At 32.5% G+C, this 21546-nt stretch overlaps 1 non-coding gene across 1 annotated transcript; it reads right to left on the bottom strand.

Annotated features, from left to right (window-relative positions):
* Positions 1 to 4567: 4567 nt before the first annotated feature.
* On the bottom strand, positions 4568 to 4674 carry LOC121229889 (small nucleolar RNA R71). The gene has a single exon (XR_005927843.1). It is a non-coding gene; the product is annotated as a small nucleolar RNA R71 (small nucleolar RNA).
* Between the last annotated feature and the right edge of the window lie 16872 nt (positions 4675 to 21546).

Raw genomic sequence — 21546 nt, 5'->3', positions numbered from 1 at the left:
CTTAGCCTATCCCTCATAACGTATTCAAACAACTGCCAAACCTGAAAACAAACACAAATCTTGTAAGTTCAAGATAACTTAGTGAGCTTTATTACAAAATACCTTAGTGAGCTTTATTACAAAATACCTTGGAGGATAGTTTATAAGATTGAAAGAACATCAATGCGCTAGCTACTCTTCTAAATCACTTACTTCTATTTCAAGCGGAAACTATCACAGTTCCGACATACAGTTACACACCAATTATCATACTCTTAACATACCAAGTCTTTCTAATTGAAAATCCTTCTAAACATTTCATAAATCATAGGTATTTCTCAAGAGAACTATACCTTCAGAGCCAATTCATATAGACCATCTCTTAGCACACATACTTACTCCAGAATAGTTATTCACATATATTAATCATTCATACATACACATTTGGAAAATACTTCCGTAGATCTGAATACCATCAAACTCACAATGATAATATAATACATAGATCATTTAGATGAATTCAACAACCACTTTATCAAAAGACCCCAAATGCTTAGGATAATAATAACTCAGATTTGATTTGATTTCAGAAGAGGACATAATACAACTCAGATATGGCAGATTTCAGATAACTTAGATTTAACTATTACATAACACAGATGAACTCACTTAACAATTTCTTATGTCTCTCATAACTACGAATACACTCAACAATAACAGAATATCATGGTAGATACCCTTTTTAAACACACAGAAACATACTTCTTTCCAAGAACTTCCTTAACTTATTCGATTACTTCATAAATCTAATTCAACCAAAATAACCTCAGGCATATCATAACCTTATCTTAGCAATATTTATTACAGAGTGATCAAAATTTATCCAGAACGTACCAAAAAAGCAGATTATTACATCTTACCAGTAGACTTAGCGGAACATGCAACATGGATCAACTAGAATATGCCATAAAAGTTTCATACAGAATCAAGTGTTTACTATCCTGGCGGACTATCATAGAAGATGCCATGGGCTTCTTCCTTATGAATTTAAACATAATTTCATGTATGGTGATTTGCCATTTCGATTCATACATTATCAAAGGCTACAGCATGAACATACATACAAACATATCTTGCCATGGGTTTTAGCCACATGGACTTATACACAAGTTCATGTATCGTGATCTACCATTCCAGTCTTCATCTTACTGGAGGCTACACCATTAATGGTTCCAAATCATATTAAGATGCCATGGGTCTCAACCTCATGGTCATACTCTTGTTTTCATATCGTGATCTGCCAGTCTAGTTTGCAATATAATTGCCCTACCAGATGCATCACAAAGGAACATTTGCTCAGTGATCATTAAATTAGATGATCACATTTTTCTGGTTCATACAACTCGTCTATTAGACCTTACTTGCTTGTTTACCAAACATTATTATTTTAAAAAAACCTTATACATATAATCATTTCACATTTCTCATCTTTACTATACTCATACTCTTACCAATTTTTGTAAACATAATCATCCCATATATATATTTCTTATTTGAACAATTCATATGAAAGAGTCAAAATAGAGACTCACCTAACACTCACCTACTGTAGTTTAAAACTCCAGACTCAACCATCCTTCTCAAACCAGTAGCAACAACTACTTACATAATATAGGATTACCATTAAAACTCATTTACATACAAATTAATATCATCTTAATCATTGATAACCCCCATGTGAAACCTTATACTTACAACTTACTGTTCATATACCACATATAGACTTACTTTTTCAAAACATCTAACATGCAGAGCTATAATACCTAACCAGAGATGGAATAATCACTGAGAAAACTAAGAATTCTTAACTTCAAAATTAATGAGGAAAAGATACCATTGGATTTAAAGAAAAATAATAAAAAATAGCATTGAAGGAAGAAGAAGAATCCTTAGCATTGAAGGCAGAAGAAGAATCATTCTCACACATATATATGACCCATCCTATTTAGTGGAACTAAAAAAGTGTCACAACTTCAGAATTTGTCCTTCTTAATGGCCTACAATTTTCAAGAGAAACATAAATGAGAGTCCTACATTTACAAATATCATACTAATCTATCCAGTTGATTCCTAACTAGGTTACTTTTCAACCTAACTAACACAGTACTTCAGAAAAACAAGGCATACTATACCTTTGGCGATAACTCATATCATGCTTTACCCTTTTCGCTTAACACAATATTTTCCTTTAAATAGTATAATATCCTGAAATAAAATCTTCACTTACTTATATGGTGGTTTCTATATGCCTACACATATACGCCAAAGTAAGCAATTGGGCGGATTATACTTCGCCAAACAAATTATTTTACTAGAATATGCCTAAATCTTGGACTCGCTAGACTTGGGATGTGACAAGTAGGTAGGTTTCTTAGTCATGTCAATTATGATGTACACTTATCAAGCCATGTCATACTTGTTGGGATCTAGTGCCCTTAGTGTAATGACCATCGTATGTGAGTTGAAATAAACAATATATATATAAATTAAAAGAGTGGTTTTACTACAAGTGTATAAGTCAAGTTGTAATATAGAAATTTACAATGATATACGGAAGTATTCCAAGGACCATACCCAAGGGATTGTGATAAACCATAAATGTAACATATTTTAATCCCATTCTTAATGCATTTATGGATGATTAATGATGTATTTAGTGAATTTGATGCTCCTAATCCCTTAAATTCATGTTTCTATACTTAGGAGAGCATTTGGGAGCAAAAGAAGAGAAAAAGGGGCCAAAATCAGAGTTTTCAGGATCCACACAGGCAGGCCAAACGCCCATGTGCCAACCTGTGTCGATATCGCTCCTTGTTTCCCAAACACACGGAAAAAGCCAATTTTTAGGGTTTCTGAGCATTCAAAAGTCTATAAATACATTCTAGAAGAAGATCTAAGGGGGCACGCAGAGTAGAACACAGGAATTACTCGAAGAACGCTAACGGATTCAACTCGGAAGTAGGATCGCCTTCAAGACTGAAGATCTCCCTCTAATTTCTCTCTCGAAGTTTTTGGGTTTCTTTATGTTTTGTTGTTTTCCTATTTTTGAGATGTTTTCCTATTACAATATGAACTAAACTCCCTAAATACCTAGGGAGGATGAAACCTAGTATGGATCTTATTATTTAATATTTTGAATTTAATGATAAATACTTGTTCTTGTTCTTAATTATGTTTTCTTAATTCTTGTTTTAATATTTTCAGGATATTAATTCAAGTTGATGTGCTTATTTAGTGGAGAAAAGGCCCCTGTTTAAGAGTACATCCACCATAATTAAGCCGAGTTGCATGTAACTCTAGAAATAAGGCAACATAAATCTACCGAATTAGAGTCAAATCTAATAAGGGAATCCATAGATCGAGTTAATGCGACAATAGAGGTTTTAATTAGAAAGAGATTTCAATTAATCAACCTAGAGTCAGTTGTTTTTAGTCTCGAAAGGGATATTAACATAATTTAGGGATTTCAACGGATCTAGACAAATGAATAAATCGTTAGATTCAGAATCAGAATAATGAGTGAAGTCTAGGTGAATTCTTCCTTGGGTATTGTCTGTATTATTAGTTTATTCGATTACTTTCTTCACTCTCTATCGCGTTAAGTAGTTAATTAGTTATTTAATTTTAGATTAAAACAAATCCCTTATATTTTAGGCTAAATAATAGAAAGAAAGTTAATACTAGTACTTTTAGTCCTTTTGGATACGATACTCTGGACTTACCATAACTAATACTATCATTCGATAGGTGCACTTCCCTTAGTCGTAATCGTAGTCTAGTTTAGTGGTTCATAAAATGATCATCAAGTTTTTAGCGCCATTTCCGGGGACTAAGATATTTGGAACGCTTGATTTTTATTACTTTAGCCATTTTTTATTGCAATTTGTTTTTGTTTTTATTTTAATTTACTAATTTTTTCTTTTATTTTCTTTTAGCAGGTTTCTATAGTTTATGAGTAGAAGGAATCCGTCAGGACCATTATTATTCAATAGTCAAATTAAAAGTACAACTTGTAGAAATCGTAGAGAAATAAGGCGAAGCTTACAGTATATAGAGGAAGAGCACGAGGACGATACTAATACTACCGAGGAGATGGATGAAAATCGGAATAATCCGCTACCTCCTTTGGTTGCCGCGAATCCTGTAAATTAAAATCCTACTCCTCGTACTATGTATGATTATGCCGAACCCACTCTCACTGGGGCTGAATTGAGTACTGTTAGACCTACTATTGTTGCAAATAATTTTGAACTGAAACCTAACACTATTCAAATGATTCAACAGTTTGTTTAGTTGATGGTTTGCAAGATGAAGCCCAAATACTCATTTGGCCAATTTCTTAGAGCTCTGTAATACTTTCAAGATAAATGGCATTTCTGACGACGCCATTCGCCTACGATTATTCCCTTTCACATTGAGAAATAAGGCCAAGCAGTGGTTGAACTCCTTACCACGAGGTTCCATCACTACTTGGGATCAAATGACTGAAAAGTTTTTATTGAAATACTTTCCACTGGCCAAGACAGCAAAGTTGAGGAATGATATCTCTTCCTTTGCACAAATGGACTTAGAGACCCTACACAATGCATGGGAGAGGTTTAAGGATCTATTGAGAATGTACCCTCACCATGGGTTACCTCTATGGCTACAGGTTCAGACTTTCCACAATGGTTTGAACCTCTCAACTAGGTAAATGATCGATGCAGCTACCAGTGGTACTATAAATAATAAAACACCTGAGGAGGCTTATGAGTTCATAGAGGAGATGTCACTGAATAATTATCAGTGGCAAGTTATGAGGACAAAGCCGACAAAAGCAGTCGGTGTTTTTAATGTTGATGAGGTTACCATGTTGTCAAATTAGGTAGAACTTTTAAATAGAAAGATTAATGGTTTATGTGGTTCTTCGTTGGTACATCTGGTGATGTAGTGTGACACGAGTGGATGTGGAATGAGCAATTCAAAAAATCTACCTTACGGTCCTATTATGGAAAATGAGCAAATGAATTATATGGGTAATAATCCTAGACTTTAAAATAATCCTTACAGTAATACTTACAATGCAGGTTGGAGAAACCACCCAAATTTTTCATGGGGAGGCCAAGGAAATCAAAGACCACCACCCCCTCTGGGTTTCCAACAACCACCTTACCAGCAGAAAAAGAAGCTGAACCTTGAGGAGATGCTAACGAAATTCATCTCGGTGTCAGAAACTCGCTTCCAAAACAATGAAACCGCATTAAAAAATCAGCAAGCATCGATTTAAGGGCTCGAAAATCAAATTGGTCAACTTGCCAAGATGATTTCAGAATGACCACAAGGTAGCTTATCGAGTAATACCGAAACTAACCCAAGGGAGCAACTTCATGTGATTACTGTTCGTGATGAAGAAGGGTTAGTTGAAGATGAGCCAAAATTGAGACAAGAAGATATGGTAGGTAAAGGTAAGGTTGAGGTGAGCCACAACGAGCAAAAACGGGACATAAAGGAATATAAACCTCGTGTGCCATATCCAAATGCGACAAGGAAAGACCACACAAATGAACAATTCTGTAAATTCCTTAAACTGTTGAAAAAATAACATATTAACTTACTGTTTATTGAAGCTCTTTCGCAGATGCCAAATTTCGTTAAATTTTTAAAGGAGCTTTTAGCAAATAAGCGAAAGTTAGATGATTCGTCGCACGCAGAGCTAAATGCAGTGTGCTCAGCCATATTGCAGAATAAATTACCCAACAAATTGAAAGATTCAGAGAGTTTTACTATTCATTATTTAATTCGTAGTTTAAGTGTTAATAATGCTTTGGCTGATTTAGGGGCTAGTATTAATGTCATGCCCTACAAAATGTCAACTAGGTCATGGGAACTAGGATGAGCATTCAATTGGCAGATAGAACAATTAGATTTACTAGGGGTATTGTTGAAGACATACTCGTCAAAATTGATAAATTCATTTTCCTAGTTGATTTTGTTGCTCTAGACTTGGATGAGGATAGTGACGTATCGTTGATTTTAAGACGGCCCTTTTTAGCAACTGCTAGAACTATCATAGAAGTTGGTACAGATGAGTTAATACTTCGTGTAGGTGATGACACGATTAAACTCCAAGCTCGTGATTCTATGAGGATATCTAGTGATCGAGATGATATTACGAGATCTGTTAATGTTAATAACCTTGTGGCTCAACATTCTTTGCAGGAAACACCTCGGAAAATGTGACAGAGCCGCAGTCCATTTTATATAACAACAACATAACAAATCATGAAGAAAGAAGATTACAAATAGATGAACTAGATGAATGGCAGACACACGTCAAGGAGAAACCTAGAATACACGATGAACCAAAGCGACTCTATCACGAGCTTAAGGATGAGACGAACCAATTTAAGATTGGCGATAAACTATTATTGGCTAAAACAGACCTTCGAATCACCACTTTAGAGCATAATGCAAATGGAGCAACTCCTTTTACGGTACTGAATATTTTCCCATACGGTACAGTCGAGGTAAATCATTCTAAATTTGACACTTCTAAGGTAAATATTACTCGGCTAAAACCTTATGCTGATAATAGAATTGATAGTGAGGAAGAGGAGTTTTGACTATGTGAACCACCGTAACCGTGCAAATACGAGTAAGTCGAGCTTAGACTTTAAATAAGCGCTTCTCGGGAGGCAACACGAGTGTTAACACTGCTAATTTTCTTAACATTATTTCATGATTTTTTTAAAAAAATTAATTAATTTTCAAAATTCTAAAAAAAAAGTGTGTTTTTGACCCACATGGCCTGGCCACACGGGCGTGTGGGATCTCACATGGGCATGGGAGAAGCGAAGAAAAACACACACGGCCTGGCAACATGGGCATGTGACCCACACGGCCTTGACACATGGGCATGTCCATGGCCATGTGAAAATTGGGTTAATCACCCCAGTTTTATTTTATTTTATTTATTTTTAATTGTTATATTATTTATTTTTATTTTACTAATTAATTAATTAATTTAGTATTCTTATACTTATATTTTTAATTTTTTTATATTTTAAATTTTTTATATACTTTTATTATTATTATTTTTATTTTGCTATTTCTATTTTTTTCTTTTTTCTTTCGTATTTTTTTATTTTTACTATTATCATTACAATCACCTTTTAAGTTTATTGATATTATTGAGTTTATTATTATTTTATTATTATTATTATTATTTTATTATTTTATCGTTCTTTTTAATTTTGTTTTTGTTGTTTTATTATTATTATTATTTTTTCTTCAATTTATTTTCATTATTTTTTTTTTTGAAAGATTTATGATTGTTTCTAATCAAGTTATAACCCCTTAATTTTCTTTATTATTGTTTCTAATCAAGTTATAACCCCTTAATTTTCATTATTATTTGTGTTTATTTTCTTGTTAGTTTGCTCAGAATCATGAGTTATATTTAAATTTGATTGCAATTCCGCTTTTCACTATTCTGAAGATTTCATCCAATATTCAGGGTAGTTTCAGTTTTATCCCTCTCTTATGATATTCTTTTTATACTGTGATTATATATGTTTGTACATTGAGGACAATGTACATCTTAAGTGTAGGGAGGTTATCTATTGAATTATTAGAAAATCCCTGAATTATGTCTTGTGTTTAAGTAATTTTCTAACATTATTATTAGGATGAATTTTTATTAATTTATGATTATCGTTGATGTGTTTTAGATTAAATTCATAGGTAATTGTGCATTGATTTTTTAAACTTTAAGACACTAGAGAATCAAGCATGATAATTCTATTTTCAGAATGAAAAAATTAGTTTGCTTCCCTAAATTGAAGTATTATCTTGAAGTTTGAAATTTGCAAGATTGACATCAAAAGCCATAATTTTTGTGAGATTTTGAGCCTTTAGAGCATACATTTTTTTTCTTTCTCACTTTATTATTAGTTACGAGTGTGTCAATATTGATTTGTTATTCTAGAACTTGCTTCGATTATACATGCCAAGACCACACTTTTGATTTGATATACTGAGATGATAAAGACATCTAGATTTTAACCCACTTTAGTAAACCCTTTTTAAGCCTAACAAATCGTTTGTTGATTTACCCTTTAATATTAACCTATAACTTTTTTTTTGATTCATTTAGAATTGTTTCCCGTTTTATTAACTCCCTTTTTGTCGAGATTTGATTTAGTTAGTTGCTTAACTATGTTCTTTTGTTTTAGTTGTTAAATTTTCTCTTATTATCTATTGTTCTCAAAAAAAAAAAAGAAAAAGAAAAAGAAAAAAAAGGTGAAAAAAAGTGAAAAATATATATACACATTTTTGTTGAATTATTACTAGTACTATGTTTTTGAGCTTAAGTTGTTAATTTCATATTCTGAGAAGAAGCTCGTGTTATTCTTTAATAATTTCAATTAATGTAATTATTCAGTATTAGTTTATTTTTCTAGTTAGGTAATTCATCAATTCGATCTCGATTCTAACCTTCTTTTTCAGCCTTTATCCACACCTTTAACCCAAGCCCCGTTACAACCCTTTAAAGACCTTTTGATTTGTGTATCATATCATTTTATAGTGGTGGAAATTTGATTTTCATGCAAGCCTATGGTAATGACTTTTCATAATTCACTTTTGAGTGCTTAATTTTTGAACCTTAAACACTTTGAGTGATTTGAGTAATTTGAGTGAATCTTTAATGAGGATGTAAAATCTTGTTGATTTTGAATTAAAGGTAAGTACTTAGATAAGGGGAGATACCTATGTTTTCATGTCTTAAAAAAATGTGTGCCTTGGATTGTTTGAATCTTTAGGGCTCTTTTAGTTGAATTTTCAATGCATGATTATTTGTGAATTATTTTGAAACATTATTGATGAGAATTATTAGTTGAGAAGAATTAATTTTAATTGTGAGTTGAGGATTTTGCTTGAGGACAAGCAAATGCTTAAGTGTGGGGATATTTGATAAACCATAAATGTAACATATTTTAATCCCATTCTTAATGCCTTTATGGATGATTAATGATGTAAATCAGTGAATTTGATGCTCCTAATCCCTTAACTTCATGTTTCCATACTTAGGAGAGAATTTGGGAGCAAAAGGAGAGAACAAGGGGCCAAAATCGGAGTTTTCAGGATCCACACAGGCAGGGCACACGCCCATGTGATCCACACGGGCAGGCCACACGCCCATGTGCCAGTCTGTGTCGATATCGCTCCCTGTTTCCCAAACACATGGAAAAAGCCAATTTTTAGGTTTCTAAGCATTCAAAAGTTTATAATACATACTAGAAGAAGACCTAAGGGGGCACGCAGAGTAGAACACAGTAATTACTCGAAGAACGCCAACAGATTGAGCTCAGAAGCAGGATAGCCTTCAAGATTGAAGATCTCCTTCCAATTTCTCTCTCGAAGTTTTTGGGTTTCTTTATGTTTTGTTGTTTCCTATTTTTGAGATGTTTTCCTACTACATTATGAACTAAACTCCCTAAATACCTAGGGAGGATGAAACCTAAGACAAATCTTATTATTTAATATTCTAAATTTAATGATAAATACTTGTTCTTGTTCTTAATTATGTTTTCTTAATTCTTGTTTTAATATTTTTAGGATATTAATTCAAGTTGATGTGCTTATTCAGTGGAGCAAAGGTCCCTGTTTAAGAGTAAATCCACCATAATTAAGCTGAGTTGCATGCAACCCTAGAAATAGGACGACATAAATCCATCGGATTAGAGTCAAATCTAATAAGGGAATCTATAGATCGAGTTAATTCAACAATAGGGGCTTTATTAGAAAGAGATTTCAATTAATCAACCTAGAGTCAGTTTTTTTTAGTCTCGAAAGGGATATTAACATAATTTGGGGATTTCTACGGATCTAGACAAGTGAATAAATCATTAGATTCAGAATCAGAATAATGAGTGAAGTCTAGGTGAATTCTTCATTGGGTATTGTCTTTATTATCAGTTTATTCTATTACTTTCTTCACTCTCTGTCGTGTTAAGTAGTTAATTAGTTAGTTAATTTTAGATTAAAACAAATCTCTTATATTTTAGGATAAATAATAGAAAGAAAGTTAATACTAGTACTTTTAGTCCTTGTGGATACGATACTTTGGACTCACCATAACTAATACTACCACTCGATAGGTGCGCTTCCCTTAGTCGAGATCGTAGTCTAGTTTAGTGGTTCATAAAACGATTATCAGATTGCCAAATTAGTAAATGCGATCATCAAATTAATTATAAATAGAGTAATTATTAATTTAATTGATTTGAGAATTACCAGTGCAATCAAACAGAAGATTGTATTAAGACTAATTCTAAATTAACAACTAAAAAAAATACTAATCTAACTTTCTTCTTTCTTGCTTAAAACTATGCAAATAATGAAACAATGGTTGATTGATTTGTCAAATGCTAAAGAAGCTAAAAACCTAACCCAATCATATTGTTTGCCATTCCTAACTAAGAATCTCCTCTCGGTCTCATCCTACCTAGGAATTACCACCTAAGTTCTCATCTCGGTCTCACCTAGGCATCTATGTCTACTATTGGTCTCACTACTTGGCACAATCATACCAATATATCTAATGAAAAACTCTCTTTTTGGTCTCGTTTATCTAAATATTCCACTATAGGCGTCAATTCTAGTGTATTAAGCATTTAAGTATAAAAAAGCAACCAAACAATCAAGCCTAGTCATTAACTTAATTTAAAAACTAACTCATCAATTGACCAACAAGCATATTAGCACATGATCAATCTCTGATTTCAAACAAGCATTTTATCAAGCACATGATAAGCATACTATAAAAAATAAAAGTTGAGAAAATGCTCATTAATCGATGTGAATCCAATGTAGTGCAAGAGTTTGATAAATTTTTATTCACTAAGCTTCTACAAAAGAGAAAAAATAAAAGCCTACAATAAAAAGAAAACAAAACAAAACAAAGAAATATAACTCTAGTATAAAAATATGAAAATTAAAAATAAAACTTTGTCTAATTGTCCACTCTAATCTAATTATTGTTGGCAGATAAAAATGTGATATATAAAGTAGAAATATATTAAAATGATTAAGTACACAATTTCCCCTAGTAATAAATCTATTAAGGCAAGCTTGACCAAAATTTCCCCTTGATTTCCCTTCATTATTTCAGCAGATTTTGTCAGTTACAAGCTTGATGTCACAACACCAAGGGTAGGAAGTTGCAATGCTCTTACTCAGAAAGCTTGGGATCATAAAACCATAGGTCTTGTGTTGTGACACAACATGGTTTCCTCGGTTCACCTTTAGAGTTAATGTCGAAACATCCAAGGTTTAATGTCGCAACATGGCAAGTTAGAGGCCTAAGTGTTGTGACTCCATAAGTCCGAGGTTGTGACTTTGGGTTTCTCATTGGAAATTTCTTGGCATGGTGGAAGGATAGAGGTTGTGGTACAGCTAGGTGATGTCGTGACACTATAAGACAGAAGACTTGGTGTTGTGACATCAACATCTTGAGGTTGTAATGCCGAAGCTGCTCACTTGCTTCCTTCCATCTTCTTCTCCATTTGAACCCCCACAAGTGCCTTAGCAACACGTTATACTTGAATGGACAAAAAATTGATGTCTTTATTCAAAATAACATAAAAATAACTAAAAAGTTCCTTCAACGTAAATTCTACATTAAATATGAAAAAGTGACAAAAATACTCAAAACATCCCTTGAAAGTAAGCTCATTAGGTGTGAAAAGAGCTTAATTTTTCATATCAAAATACAATGTATCATGTAGTAATTCTGCCTATATGTACTTTTATTTTTTGAACAAACTGGTTAATTAAAATATCCATTAGTTTCATTAATATCTTTGTATCTTGCCCTCCACAAGTTTTGCATTCAAAGTAAAATGAAAATAAATATTAGCTCACTAATTATCTAACATTTAACTAATACTAAAAAGTATTATGTTGTCAGATCATAATACGAAAAGACAATTTATATTAGCAAATAATCTAAACATGTCCTTAGTCTAATCGAAATTGAGCAAACCAATTGAAAAACTAATAAATTGTCTATCAAGTTCAATTGGGGAGATACCTTGTCTTGGGTATTGGAGTGGATGACTCCCAAAAGATAAATACATAGATGTCACTAATAGGGCTGGCAGTACATCAGATAAGACCCAAGTAGAATAAATCCTAAATTCATTTATGGATTTATTCACTTGTGACGTTCATAGTGTGTCATACCTTAATCCTAAGTGGATGATTTGCTATGTTGTGTGACTCATATACTTTGATGTAAATGAAAACCTGAGTTCAAATAGATAAGGAACTGAAAGCTGGTACATGAGATATACAAGTTTTACAATATGTAGCATAAGTTCACAATAATAGAACTCATAGCCTAATAAAGGGTAAATGATATCCTGTAATCGATATTACATGAATGATGAAAAGTAAATGTAGTCACTGGTCATTTATCTTTGTGATAAATGATTTGATTACTATTTGATAGTACTTGACATTTCATGAAGGAAGGTGTAATGATTACTGTGAGATAAAATAGGATCATATTGGGAGAACAAATTTATCCCAAAGAGATTAATGATGTTTTATGAGGGTAATGATGAGTCCTTGTCATATGATTATTTGGGGCTATATCTTACTTACATATGTTTTGTTTCTTGAGTATTTTTATATATTTTAGATTCATTTTAGTTTACTTGACTTTTTTATGTTTGATGTGGCGCCCCAAACCCGACCGGAATGAACCAACCTGAATCTAGAACGTCACATTAAACACTTACGTAACTCTCCATACCAGTCATCCAAACACACCATAAAACCAACCATCACACCATCAAATCATGCTTAATCAAGTAGTTTTAAACATGCAAGCCTAAATTATGCTTCAACTAACACAAGTTACCAATTTAGGGTAAAATCGTCATTTTGCACATCACAAGCAAAAACTCATAATTCATGGAATTTAGTCCCATTAGTATCTTGGGCATTTAGTTTTAAACCATTTTTGAAAAATTTAGCTTAAAGCGACCCTTAAAACTCATTTAATTGCAAATCGAAGTTTAAGGACTAAATCGTAAAATTTACAAAATATCAAAATAAAACACTTTAAGAAATTGAAGTTACCATACAAAAATTAAATGTACAAAACCAAGTCATGTAAATTTTTCAAAACATTTTGTGTTGTTTAAGACCTCCAATTTTATTATTTAAAATTTAAGACTTATTAGCAAAGGTTTCAAAACATGCCTGAACCCCTCAGCAGCCACGTTGAGATGACACGAAAAACAGGTCACAATGTTGCCTGGGAATGATTGCTTGTCCTGACGATGTGATAAATGGAACCCCGACGTCGATTTCACGTTGCAATGATATTGTGGCTCGTCATGATGAGACATTGTAGTTTACTGCAGAAAAATTGCAACATATGCATTTGATATTTTGACACTCAACTACACATACCATTTTGAGATTTCATGTAACATCCCAAAAATTGGGGGTTAGTAGAATTGGGTTTAGGAAGTGAAAGAGAGTGGTCAAGCCCTAATTTTTGAGATTATTTATGCATTTTTAGGAAAAAAATGAGGTATTGGTTTGTTGGTTAAGTGTTAGTGAAAAGTTCCTTGAAACCCAAGTTCAAATCCCTTCTCTATCACCATTTTTATGATTTTGCAAATTTTGCCTTAAACCCTAGTATGTGACATGCCTTGTTTTTAAAATAAATAATGCAAAATTATTTCAAGAATGAGGAAGAAGCCTAATGGTTAAAAGAAATATGAGAAGGTATGAAAATTAAATGCGGTCCCAAGTTTGAATCCTTTCCCTTACAAAATAATTCAATTTTACAAAATCCCTTGTTTTTTTTTATGTTTGTGCCATCCATACCCTTAATCCCTAAGTATAGGTACAAATTTTTATTTTATTTTTCATCCTTTAATTCAATTGTTCCCTACCCTAGCCATTCACCTTCTTCCTCTCATCTGTTCTCTTAAATTTTCTTTCTTTCTCCCGTTGTTGTTGTCGCATACACCTCCCATTTTACCATCTCTTTCTTCTTCTTTTGCATCATGATTGTGCACCATATCCTTTACTATGTTGTTCCAATTTATCCTCATCTAAATCAGCCCCCAGTCTGAAATCTTGAACCCCAAGATTGATCCCGAACATTGCTATGAAAGTTTCATTGCTGTTTCTCTCAACTAGCTTGGGTAAGATCTCTTTTCTCTTCATTTTCTTGATTAATAATTTCAATTAAAAAAATTTATAGATCTGGAATTTTATGAATTTTAAATAATTTCAAATATATTTTTCCATATGTTAATGAGATCTCAAACCGTTTTAAAAATTCAGCCCCAATTTTGCCCACCATGGATGGTGGTGCGTGCGCCTATGTGCAAGAAAGGGGGCTGTTTTGTTTCTTGGGTCTTGCCTATATTTTTCAAACATTAAATTGTGTTCTTGAATCATCCTAATAATCCTTTAATCACATGTTAATTAGGGAGAGACGTTCTTGATCAATTATCCAATCGGATCCCACAAATCATGAAGCGTAAATGCAATTAAGGATAACTAGTTTGTTATTTCGACATAGTTGTTGGGTAAAGGTTATGAATTGATTAAATGAAGGAATTTAATAATTAATTATCTAATAATTTTCCAGTATATTATTGAATTAGGTGCTTCCCCAAATGCCCCAAATCATCCATAAAGGCAAAGAAGGATTGTATGTACAGTTCGCATCGATACATTGCAAGGAATCTAACTAGTTTGGATTCATAAAATAGTTATAATTTCAACGATTGGTTTGAAATCATAAGTGGGTTTTTTGGGGATGATTTAGTGGTAATTTAATTTAATTTATACTGAATTTTGGTTTAGGTTCGTTTAAGGAATCATTAAGGAAAATTGGAAAATTCGCTAATGTGCTACAAGGAAGCGAAAAATAAGGTGTGGGTCTTAAGCTCATAAAATTATTTGAAAATGTTAAATATCATGTTATATTTGATAAATTAGCTTGCTGATTAGATTAGCTTAATTTCCAAATTATAGATTTTTTGAGTGGCTGAACCAGGTATGTTTCGAGCCTTAAAAGTTTGACATGTTGGCAAAATTGCTAGTTTGATAGTATGAATGTTTGATTGAGTTTGTAATTGCATATTTGAGTTATGAGATATGAGAATATTTGACTGAATGATATAATGTGTTGAGATATTAAACTTATGTATGATTTAAACGTATGGGATATTTGTTATATTGTATACTGAAAAGAGTGCTATCTATGCACAATGAAAACCCGTAAAGTATGTTTAGTTAAACGATAATCCTTGATAGCAACAAAATGGTAATTTGAAAGATTGGAACACTGTTTCCATTTATTGAAAGTATATGACTGAGCATGCCAAATGAATGCGAAAAATATTAAGATGATTATGTATGAGATTGTATGACATATTGCATATGCATTGGGTTGGGATTTTGTAGTTAACGGAGGAGTTTCGTGGAGTATCGGTGGCATATTAAGTCTACATTATTCGTAGTCAGTGCACTGCACCTGGAGTACTGAGGGGAATGGCGATTTATCGCATTTTTACTGGCAGCTTGTCTGCATTTTTACTAGTAGAATTTTCTGCATATTGTTATCGGTGGTTTTAACCACAATGGGCTTAAGCCCATAATGTTTTGGAGTTCGGATGACGAGTTCTTGGGAACTAGTGGTGTATAGCGGATGGTATGAGTAGGAACCTCTTTGCATTGCATTATGCTCATGACATATTCAAAGGTAATTGACTAATGATATGTGTTGTATTGAATTCTATCGAAATTAATGATTCTTACTCGAATAAATGATTTCCCATGCTCATACACCATTTGTCATCAATTTGATAATGGCTATGTAATGATTTGAAATTCCTATGATGGTTATATATATTTTTTGTTAATGCTAATATGTTTCACTGTATTTGGTATTTATGTTTTTGTCCGTTTAAATAATTGCTCGACTCATACTGAGCTTTTCATAAGCTCACCCCCAATGGTGTTTAACTTTTTAGGTAATCCTCAAAATTAGGACCGAACTCGGCATACGGAGAATCTCCTTGGACCTCGGACTATTCTTAATAAGTATTATTAAGTATTTATTGGTTTGGTTTGTAATTTTTAATTATTTTTGGTCTGTGGCTTGGTAATTTTGTTTTGGGGATTTTTGCATGCATGGTTTATTCAAGCATAATATCTGAATAATGAATGATATCGGGCTTAAGTAAAATTTGATATTGTTCCCTAGTTTCCACTACATTTCAAAGGAACCATTTTTGAAAAACAAAGTGATAAGCCAACAAAGTTTCCAAAATGACTTGAAAATTTATTTTTCCACTACATTTGTTTAACATCGAGTTTTTTTCTTAAAGAAGAGTGACAAGCAAACGGTTTTTTCTAAAACAACACTATCAACAATAAAATGAATCTTAAGTATCCACGACCTAATGAATGAATGTTTTCAAGCTAACTCAAAGTACAACTAAGGTTTTCTTTAAAATGAGTTTATTTTAGGTCTTCAAAAGTAATGTAAGTTAGCTTAGCCATTTCGGTGGCTAATGTAGCCTTCTCAATCTAGCCATAACGTCTAGGCTGGGTTAGGGAGGTTACATTTCATGTTAATTTCCTTATTCTAACATGTCATATAGCATACATAATACACATAATTCATGCTCAACACATAAGACAATTTGCATATAAGACAATTTAAAGTGCAATAAAGGTACATACCTTGCCATTTGGTCATTTTGCACATGTCCAAGCCTTCAACATATCATTTAAGCCATTTTAACCAAAAATCAATAAACTAAATTCATGCTATTGAACTATTAAACAAATCATTCATCTAGCATACATCATGCAATTATCCAAGCGATTAAAACATCCACCAAAATAGTTATAAAAGTCCTTAAACAGTCTATGGAAAGTCCATTTACATATCCAAAACAAAAGTAAAGTCTAAACCCTCAATATAAATCCACATTACCATCCCCTATTAACCATAACCATTTCACATGCACAAGTAAGAAGCTTTTGCCCTTGGATCACCAATTTGCTCACTTCACCACTCCACAAAAGTTATGTCTTACAAAAATAGGAACAAAGGAGTGTGAGCTTAACCAAGTTCATTATTCAAGATGCTATAATAAACAACAAACACAAGAGTTAAAACAAGCATGCTAACATCACTTATTACATACCATCATCAAATATTATATTAATTGATACATTGGAAACTTGTGAGGATGAAAATGTATATAAAAGAATCTCATTGGATACACGGATCACCATCACACTATGACAGAAAAGAGTCTACATGTCCCAAGTACGTGTAGTATGAAGCTAACACTCTCTATCACACCAAAATGGGACATGTCCCAATAACAAAGAATTTAAATGAGCACTCAAATCTTATGGCATGCCAACTATATCAAATGTTTTCAAAGGTTCACAAGGCCAATATATCCATAACACATACATTTTCTGGTTTATGCACACTCACACTTATCATCTTTTTCCATATTCAAACATTTAACACATGTCATTGAGCCAAATTCACTTTCATATCAAAGGTGTGTACATAATACCAACTATCTACAAGGCATATTCAGACACATTCAAGATATATATAATCACATCACACACTTAAGCATTTCAAAACACAAGTAATCTTGCTTATCAAATAATCAAAGCTAAAGTAAATACAATTACTTCTAGGACTTAGATTAGATGATTTTGATCACCTAAGCCCCCTCTGTAACACCCCTAACCTATATCCGTCACCGGAACAGAGTTACAGAGCATTACTGGAACTTTCAGAACATTTACAAATAATTTATATCAATTACTATTCATCATTCAAAATTATTCGTAACGTCCCTTAAATGGACCATTGAGGCCCAATATGAGCATTAAAATCAAGCCAAGACTTAATCAAAATCTCTAAGAATTTTTTGTGACATTTGAAAATATTTCCAAGTTACAGGGCTCACACACCCGTGTGGTCCAAGGGACTTGCACGTGTGACCCTAGGACACGCCCGTGCCACAGGCCGTGTTCGACCCCATGTAACTCTCTGAATTGTGCCACACAGCTAGCCACACATCTGTGTGAGTAGGCCATGTGATCAATTTAATTTTCAAAAATTAGGTGCAGGTTTCACACGGTCAAGACACACGCCCGTGTTCTAGGCTGTGTAGCACACATGGCTAAGATACACACTCATGTCTATGTCCGTATGCTCAATTCTAAGCATTCTATTTCTTGAATTAAAGGTGCAGGGGACACATGGCCTAACCACACATCTATGTACCAGGCCGTGTGTCACACATGATCTAGACACACGCCTGTTTGTCTGCCCATGTGGACAAAATAAAGCCATTTCTAGCTCTATTTTTCACCCAAAATCACACCAATGACCTGCATTTAAACTCACATCCAAATACCAACCATTTCAAGCATTCAAATTAAGCAAACTCTATCATTCAACATGACATATCATTACATGCATACATGTTTATAATCTTACCTTGATATATTCCATATGTTAGGCATAATTTGATCAACCATTTAACATATATGTAGTTCCCATAGTATGACAGTACAAGTTTATCAAAAACAACCACTACTAGCCATTACAATGGCTAGATTATAACCACATCTCTAAGCCATCTATGGCCAAGTTAGCCTATACATGCCACTATACCAAAATGATTTTACTATATATACCTAAAATAAGCTAGTGGATAGTGTGATGATGCTCCAATGATCTCCAACCTTCGCGAGCTTTAGAGCATTATAATGCAGGGAAACAAAATCTAGTAAGTATTGTATGCTTAGTAAGTTCATATAATAGAAACTAAACTTTCCAATCCCGTTTATTAAATCTAAGCATAATATCATGTTTTCCATCAACTTGGAAACATTGCCTAAACACATACATTCAATCAAACATGTTAGTCACAAAATTTCCATATACATCAAGTAAACATAGATGAGCTCATCATGCAATATTCTTTCAAGGCATTATCATTTCATCTCATAATTCTCTCATCATGCCAAGAGTTTTGTCCGTTGAATCCTTGAAATTTCGATGGATACTCAAGTAGTACACTCAAGGTGTACAATTCAATAACCCATCAATTCTTATTCAAGAGTACCCATTAAGGCATTTAATCAAAGAACACACTCTCGAGCCACATATCGTATTACAAGATTACCATTCCAAGCAAAATCCTTTATGTGACGTATGCTTAGAAGATCTTAAATAGGATTACCAGTCCAAGCTAAATCCTAATTGTAACATATGCTTGAGAGGGATTACAACAGGATTACCTGTCTGGGCTAAATTCTTTCTATAATGAGATCAATAGGATTACTCGTCAAAGCTAAATACTGTCAACAAGAAATACGGGACCTCATTTTATAAGGCAATCACATTTTTCCATTGAAATTAAATATTCAAATGAGACTTTACCCTTTTTCCAACATTTCCAAACATGTAATCATTTAACACATTTGTAATATTCACATAAATATAAATCGTATTGCATAAAATCATAACATTCAAGTTAACTTATTTGCATGCTCGATTAAGTTACATGCACTTACCTCGACACTTGCTCGTGTAAATAATCTACTAATCCAAAACCTTTCCTTTTCCTCGATTTAACCTCAAATTTGTGTTGTTTGGATCTATATAAATAAATTTAATCATCAATTTCACACATTTCATATTCATTTGGACTCAATTTACATCCTAGGTAAAATTAACATATTGCCCCCAACTTTTTCATAAATTCCAATTTCACCCCTAGACTTGAAAAATGAAATTCATGAAATTTACTCCCTATCCCAAGCCTAACCAGATTTTCAACATAAAATTTACAGCACATATTTTCTATAAATTTTAGAATTTTTCATCAATTTTCAAAACTTTATATTTTAGTCTCTAAATCATGTTTTCATCAAAAATCACTTTGTAAAAGTTGTTTATCTATCAACAACCTTTCATTTTCTACCATAAATTTTAAGTTTCAGCATATTCATCCATGGCCTAATTTCCATACCTTGATAACTTTTCAAATTGATCCTCCAAATAGATAGATTAAGCTATCCCGATTTCAAAAAAATCAAAATTACTAAAAACTAGACAAGAAAACTTACCCAATTAAGCCATGAAAGTTTCTTCTCTCTCTCTCCTAGGGTTTCCATAGAATTTTGGGAAAAAAGATGAGAAAAATAAGATGATATCTTTTATCATCTTTTTAATAATTAAATATTTTTCAATTTCCAATTTAGTCTTTGCCCTTTTTCTACATTTCCATGGATGAGTCACTAAAATATCTACATAATTTTATTTAATGGTCTAATTACCATATAGGAACCCCAAGTTTTGAATTCCATAGCTATTTAATCCTTCTAGCTACTAGAATTAAACTTTTACATTTTATACGATTTAGTCCATCCTGAAATTAAGCACTCAATTGATAAAATTTTATTATCAGAAATTTCACATAACATTTCTAACATATTATAGACCACGTAATAAAATTAAAATAAATTTTATTTTCGAATAAGATTTGTGGTCCCGAAACCACTGTTCCGGTTTCACTGAAATTGGACTGTTACACCCTTTAACTCACTACTTTGTGCATTAATTATAGCACACAAGATCACTCACCTTAGCAACTAACTTCCACAACAAGCTCCAGTGAGCTTTTGTTTGCCTTTGTCTTTGCTTGTTAAGGCTCACAAATGAGTTAGCACTTTACATACACATCAAACACAATGCAAAGACATTACAAGCAGCAACAAACAAGATTAAATCACTCTAAAATCACAGATTAAAGCCTCTAGATCTTTATACTAAAAGATGAGCTAGTTTTGCTGAAAATGCTATTTCACCACTCAAACTTTGTTTCTAAACCTTAATTTCGATCCTCATATTCCTAAATATCAAACCATAAAATTTTTCCTAGTATGTGGATCTAATTTTTTCAGAAAAATCAAGCAAAATAAACTTTAAAGAGAGGAGATCATTCAAATATTTAAAAATTACTTAAAGATTTTTTAAATTAGGATAAAAAACCTTATAATAGAACCAACATAAATTGAAAAGAGCTTTGAAACAGTAGCTAAACTTATTAAAACATGATCCTCCATTTTCAAGCTTAGAAATCAACTTAAAATCGAAGGATATATTGAAATCATGATTTTATCGAATTAAACTCGATTCGAAATAATAACACACTTAGTTTAATCAAGAAAAGTCAGAATGTTAACTTAATTTTGCAAAATCAACAAGCTATGTAGCTAATTCGAGTTTTAGCATATGAAGAACTTTAGAGAAATTGATGTTTAAAAGTTAAATATTCTTTGAAATTGAAAGGAGATTTTGTGTTTGGAGGGCTTGAAAATAAAAAAAAAGGATGAACTAGTTTTAGGAGAAAAACGAGAATTTGTGTTTGA

The sequence above is a fragment of the Gossypium hirsutum genome, chromosome A05 (assembly GCF_007990345.1).
Source record: "Gossypium hirsutum isolate 1008001.06 chromosome A05, Gossypium_hirsutum_v2.1, whole genome shotgun sequence".
NCBI classification, from domain to species: Eukaryota; Viridiplantae; Streptophyta; class Magnoliopsida; order Malvales; family Malvaceae; genus Gossypium; species Gossypium hirsutum.
Note: the sequence above shows the minus strand (reverse complement) of the source record. Positions and strands in the feature narration are given on the sequence as shown.